Below are 7,430 nucleotides of genomic sequence, written 5' to 3' on the forward strand. Positions count from 1 at the left end.
CAGCACCAACCTGATTTCCCAGTCTATATGCATATTGAAATCCCCCTTGACAAGCAGTGTTGACATGTATAAACTGTGTCTTTTTACCCTTGCAGATTCTGCATCTTCCAATCCTATGTCACCTCTAAGGATTTGATTTCATTTTTTAATCAATTGAGCCACCACACCCCTCACCCTTTTGATACAATGTGTATCCTTGGATGTTTAGCTCTCAACTATGGTTGTCCTTCAGCCATGACTCAGCGATGCTCATGTCACACCTCCCCACTGCATGCATTCAAATATTACACCTTCTGTCCTGCATTCATTACCCTTTTCAATTTTGGCCCCATTACACTCTCATCCCCCTGACAATTTTACCTCTCATCTGTCTGTCCTTCCTCACAGTCACACTGCACACTGCATCTACTTGTATACCAACTGCCCCATACTCAGTCCCATCACTCCTGGCTCCCATCCCCCTGCCAAATGAGTTTAAACCCGTCCCAGCAGCTCTAGCAAACCTGCTAGCAGTGATATTAGTCCCTGTCAGGTCGAAGTGCAGCCCATCCGTTTTGTACAGGAGTAGAAACTGTCCTTGAGCCTGGTGGTCCCTACTTTCAGGCTTTTGTAAATGGATTGGGTTGGGTCACAAAATTTCCAGATTCATATATCCAATACAGACCAGTACTCTAACCACCACCAATCATTACCAATCTTAAGGACTTCACAGCTCATCATCACCTCTTCCAGGTGGAGCAAGGCAAAATTTACACTCAGTGCTGGTCTCCAGCAGAATCTCCTCCCATGTTTACAGCTGCAAGACCCCATTATATTGCCAGTCCCGCTATTGTTGCTAGAGCAGAGAGTGACTACATAACTCGTGTTCATTTTTGTTATTAACAAGATTATATCTTAACTCATTCTACAACAGAAAACAAGTCTTGTATTAATGCAAAAATATTGAATCGTAAAAGTTTGTTGAAATGTCCTACATACATCAAATCAGAAATCATCTTTTCATGCATATAATTTTAAATTGAGAGCTTGCTGTGCATAGACAGCACTTCAAAAACATGTAGTGGCTGTAAAGTATGTTGAGCATTTTCAGATATAAAAGACATTATAGCAGTGGGTCTCTTTTTCCTTTCACATCTTCCAGATTTACATTATAGAGGATTTAGGATTCAAATAAATAAATACACTTAATTTTATGGCACTACTATGGCCCCTAGTGGACAGACTTAATTCAGAAATATATGGCCAGAAAGGCCCATTTCTTTGGAAGACATATCATTTCATTTTGCAGTACTACAGTAACAAAACATGCAGGTCTATCCAGAAACTAGGTAGAATTGAATTATAGATAGTTGTCTCCTGGTGTCTGACTAATCTTTTCCTTGCCATGTGGATTAAGTGGTTAAAGTTCAACATTCAAAGTAATTTATTATCAAAGTACATACATGTCACCATATACTACCTTGAGATTCTTCATCTTGCAGGCATTCACAGAACAAAGAAATATAACAAACTACACATAAAGGCTAATAACCAATGTATTAAATTCAAACTGTTCAAATACAAAAATAAATAATAATAATAATAAACAATACTGAAAACATTAGTTGTAGAGTCCTTGAAAGTGAGTCCATAGGTTGTGGAACCAGCTCAGAGCTGTAGTGAGTGAAGTATCAACACTGATTCAGGGTAATAACTGTTCCCGATCTTCCTTCCAGATAGTAGTAGTGAAGAGAGAGCATGGCCTGGATGGTGGAGGTCCTTGATGATTGACTCACAGGTACGATTAGTAACTGTAATAACTCATACATTCCCTTGGTTTTGTTACTATATCCACAAGAACCTGGCCAATCCTGGACCGAGCTCATTTGGACACCTGATCACCAGTTCCCAAGCATCCAAGATCTATGAGTGACACTAATTGAATATATTTGACTGAATATCCACAGACCTGTGCATATAAATAGTTCTTCCTGATAATGAAGAAACCATACTCACTAGTTACAACCTCCTGAAAAATGAAACAGCCTTTCACTGTTTTTCACTCCTCCAATTCTGACAAATTTGCTTTATAAAACTGTCTTTCCTTATTCCCAGGTTTAAATCCCAAATGGATGAGCACACAGAATTCCCTGGTGCCAATTGTCACTTGAAATCTTATCCTTTACCCCTACTTGCCTTAGCACCCAGAGAATATACTTCATGTGGCAAGCAGAAGGATGCTCAAAGATTGGTCATCTCACTTTTTCTCACTACATGCAACACTGCCCATCAAATTCCACAAGTATCACTCGTTCCTTTTATTGTGCAGATAAGTGCTTGATCTCTCGCTATTAACTATTTTATTACAGCTAATATTCTACATGATATTCAAAGATATTCTAACTTTGACTTAAGCTTAACTCAAGGTGTCAGTAGTTTGTCTTTACAGCATCAATACCCTATTAATTTCCAACACCCATCCTATCTACAATTGTTTTGCCAAAATAGATCTTGTTTCCTAGCCCGTGTTTGCAGTCCATTCTCCAAACTATCTTGTTCTTCTCCCCCTTTCTACTTAAAGATCTTGTTATCTCTCTACCTTGATAGTTTCAAGACACTTTTGTTTGCATCTCCCACCACTGAAAAAGCCAGCCAACTATAATTTTTCTGCAGGTGTCAATTCCTTGCTTTCAAAGGTGGAAAACCATCCATCTTGGCTGCTACTTTACTTCCTCCCATTTTGGGCATCCTTATCCTTTAGCTGACAACTTCACTAATTACTTCAAGCACATGTTACCCAAATTTGGCTGATGCGCCCATTTACAATTTCCAACTCGTCTCAACAATTGTTATACCATTATACTCGAAAGCAAAAGTTTTATTGCCAAAATTAATGGCCCCCTCATTCTTTCCCTCTCCCCTCCACTGACTACAACCTCTAAACTACTATAAAAACCTTTGCTAGATAATATGAACAAAGCTTAAATGGAGAGAGAGAACAAGGTAGTGATGTATAGAAGGATCTGGATGTCCTCCAATTACTGCAGACGTACAGCTAGTAATTAGAAAGCAAATTGAACTTTAAAAATTGTAACAGGGATGAAATAGAAATCAGGAAATGTTGCTGCATACATACAGGCCATGGGCAATCACATCCATAGTCTTGTACACAATTTTGGTTTCCTATTTATTATTGAAGGTAGCTCAAAGATTCCCTAAATTGAGGGAGCTGTTTGATGAGGAAAGGTTGAGCTATTTGAGGAATTTAAGGGGTAATATTATTGAAAGAAAGACTCTGAAGAGGGTTGACAGAGTAGATACTACAAGGGGAAAACTTAAAATCAAAGGGCATTGCTAAAGAGGAGAAAATCTTTAGAATTCCTTAGTTCAAGTTCCATACTGTTTAAATCAAAGCATATAAATCAAAGATGTAAGGATTTTTTGTGTTATAGGAGAAATCAAAGTTCACAGGAACAGGCAGGAAAATTAAATGGTTGCTAAGATTTAAAAAATCATATTACTGAATGGTAGGAGGCCCTACTCTTAGCATTTAAGATACAACATTAAACCTTTAATATAAGAAGCCATAATGCCACAACTGGAAAATTGCCTACAATTTCAGTTACTATATTTTAAGCAGCTTGCAAAAGCCTAAATAGTTTTCAAGAATACAAATAAAAAACTGCAAGTGCTGAAAATAGAAACAGAAAATAAGAGAAAGGTGTTTATTTTTCCAGAGATACTGCTTGACAAGATGAGTGTTTCCAGCAGTATCAACTTTACCAACTATAATTGTTTCAAAAAAGATGAGGAATTCTAAGGATAGAATGAAGCAGCTGGATGTTATTCACGGCACAAGAGGCCTGAAAGCTTTGATAGAAATGTCAATGACAAGTAAAATAATTCTGGCATGAGGAAGGCTTCAGGGGTAAATCCCAATGAAACATCCAGAGCTGGAGTCCCTAAGGCAATCCTACGTTGAGTTCAATGTTAACTGGCCATTCCTGGTTGGCACCGTGTCAGTCTTTGCCATTCCTTTGGATTTATCAGCCGCATGGAGAGGGGGAGCCTACTGCATGGGCAACAGCTTGCCCTCTATGTCGTATTGCCCTGGTTTGTATATCAACTCAGTGTAACGTAGACAAGGTGCAACATCCATCATCAACCCTGACCAACAGAAGACCTCAAAACTATCAACATTTCACAAGAGGAATTGGCTAGTTACTTTTAGGAAACAATAGGTTACAAAAATTAATAGAATAGGATTGAATGAACTGCTCGATACACTTAATTTGCTGAATGAGTCCAATGCTATGTTCTAACTGTTGGCAAGTGGAGACACCGAACAATCTATGTTGTATTGAAAAACAGACATGAAAACAAAACAGTGAAAACAATCAGTTCAAATAGCATTTATATAGTGTTTAATTTTTTTCTTCCATGAGGATTTTGGACACCATATCAAATTCTAAACAAATATTTAAACTAGCCATTTCTGCTGCAAGTTTTTCATGTGCAATTCCTGTTTTTTCCTTCATTCCATCAGTATAGCCTAAACAGTCGTTTTATGAAACAGTGAATCAAGAACCAAGTGTTGCAAAACTATCCATCCCCACATAGGAGGGATACAAGTTAAATACCATGATCAGCAACAGTGGCTACATACAAGGACCAGAGTTGCCTCCACTTCCTGAGGAGTCCAAGGTCAAATGGAATATGCTGACCTCTCCTTCACATGCTCTACCAGTCTGTTGTTGCCAGTACAATCTACTATGTGGTGATGTGCTGGGGCAATTGCATCAACTGATTAGAAAGGCTGGCTCTGTTATAGGAGTCAAACTAGACACACTGGAGGCTGTGGTAGAACAAAGGACCCTATGGAAAATCCTGGTAATTCTGGACAATGTTTCTCACCCTCTGCATGCCACCTTGGCTGAACAGAGGAGCAATTTTAGTAATTGACTAAGACAACTGCACTGCTCCAAAGAGCGCTATGAGGTCATTCTTACACTCAGCCATTAGGCACTATAATAATTCAAGCTACAGTTGGGGAAGTAATGATCAATTCCTGTTAGACTGCGGTAACATTTTCATTCTTTCATATTTCTCTAATATTTGTATATAGGAACACGTAAAGCTACTGTGACACTAATTCCTTTGAGATCAATAAAATATCTATCTAAAGTCAACACTCACCTTGAAGTTGTAGTCATGTTTGAGGTAGGAACATTTTAGACCAAGTCATCTTATATTTAAGCCTCAACCAAGAAACAAGACTTATTGAAAGTGAAGCGGGTTTAGTGTCATGTCAAGGCCCCTTTATTTCTCTTCCTCGAACCTCACCCAGCCAGAAATGGAAGTGGACTGCTTACTTGTGCCCACACAAATGGCTTCTGCAGATTTATTTATTTATTTTTTAAAAAAACTCTTAACAGATTAGCTTTGTCACAGGTATATCAAAACAGTCAACAGCACCAACATAGCATGCCCACGACTAACTAAAACTCATGCATCTTTGGAATATGGTGGGAAACCAGAGCACTCAGAAGAAATCAATGTGGTCATTAGAACAACGTACAAATTCCTTACAGGCAGTAGGAGTTGAACCCTAATTGGTAATGTTACGTACCCCGTAACTGGGTGGCTTACCAGCAAAGATAGAGAGGTCCGCTGAAGTCTGATGGTACTATTTTCAAACGTTTTTTTATTTATAAAGGGGCACAAGCGTATGGTTAATACAAAACATTCAGATCATATATGTCGTCAATACTCAATCTAAAGCACAGGTATAGTAATAATCAATCAGAAATAAGCTCTATCGTTGTCTAGGGAATAATACTGAGTCCAATGGAAATATAAAAGTCACTCAGAAGTCTGCAGGCTTTTCCGTTTGGGAACCGCTGGCATTTCACATGTTGGAGAGAGGGATTGGTGAGAGAAAGGAACACTTGCCCATTGTCTTTGCAAAGCAAATCCCTGTTGTTAGTTAAAAACGGTTTTTCCTTTGGTTTCAGCCACAGACTCCCGATCCGGAATCCAACGCACGTGGCTTCCTTCAAAATGGCTTCCCGCTCTGACGGGAAGCGCTATTGTGTCTTCTTAGTGTGTCTCCTTGGTGCGTCTGAGGGGCCGCCTCGGCAGCCCATCTTTTATCGGGACTTGCAGGGTTGTAGCTGTCAATCAGGGTGGGGTGAGGCAATCTCTCCTCATCTCCCAGCCCACATTGCCCTGAGGGTTTGCACGTAACCCAGTCCCCATTCCACAAAGGTGTCTCCAAGAGACAATGGCCATTTCCGTGGCTTTTGTCTGGCTGAGAGGCCAGACCACATTCCAAAACCTTGAGGCCTCTCCCTCACTCTCCTGAGTGCAATTCAGCACGTCGCTCTCTCTCTTGGGTCATTGACCCCCCCCCCCCCCCTTCACTAGGGCTCTTGCGATTCTCACAAAGGAGGGGGCTGGGATCATAACAGTAATCACTGGCACTTTAAAGTAAAGCATGAAAGTAAGCAAATTGCCTGTCACACCATGAGCTCTGGTATTGAATTATGAAAACGGTTGCTACACAGTCTAACCAAAACTAGAGAATTGATGGCAGGGACACCTTCAAGCTAAAACAATTCAACATCATGTACACCCTTCCAACATCTACCAGTGAACAACTGCAGAAATAATGTATGTACAGTGTAGTTTCACTTACCGGAATTGGGAAGACAGCGAGCACGCTGATGGTGTGTTAAGATGAGTCATCGGAGGTTGGGGTGGTGGGGCACTAGGGTGTCATCTTATCATCGTCTGTTTCCATCAGGGCAGGCAAGTCACCTTCTATGTCTGCCTACCTTGATGTCGAAGGTCGAGGTTCGTCGTCTGCTGTGGTTGACGTGAAAAGCTTGAAAACGACAGTATGCTTGACTGCTTAGCCTTGCGCATTTTTCTACCATACAGTTCTTTGTAAGCACTTCAAAACCAACCTGCAAATATGCCCTAAACCTACGTACCCTTTCAAAATTAAAGTCATACTTTTCTGCAATCGTTGCAGCATTGTCAATCGCAGCGAAAATCTCACGCAATTGCTTCACGTTCAGTTCCTGGACTACTTCACTTTTGGGCCATTCACTACCACATTCAGTTTCGATTGTTATCCTTTCCTTTTCATCAGCTCTTCATCTATCAGTTCTTGGTCATGGGATGCCAAAAACCTCTTCAACATCATCTTCGTCAACTTCCACAAACCCTTAGCCAAACTCACTATATCCTTACTTTGTTCACCATGATTGAAACGCTTTATTATGTCCAGTTTTACGCACCCTTACCGTTTTAGGCTTTTCCAATACCTTAGAACTCATCACTAAAAGATCACTAATGCTCACAGGCACGTGTTTAAGCAATGCAGTTCCGGGGGAGGAGCTTGGCTGCTTGGCGCGCGCTGCCTTTTTTTGTAACAGTGAAAACAC

The sequence above is a fragment of the Hemitrygon akajei genome, chromosome 23, assembly GCF_048418815.1.
Source record: "Hemitrygon akajei chromosome 23, sHemAka1.3, whole genome shotgun sequence".
In the NCBI taxonomy this organism is placed as follows: Eukaryota; Metazoa; Chordata; class Chondrichthyes; order Myliobatiformes; family Dasyatidae; genus Hemitrygon; species Hemitrygon akajei.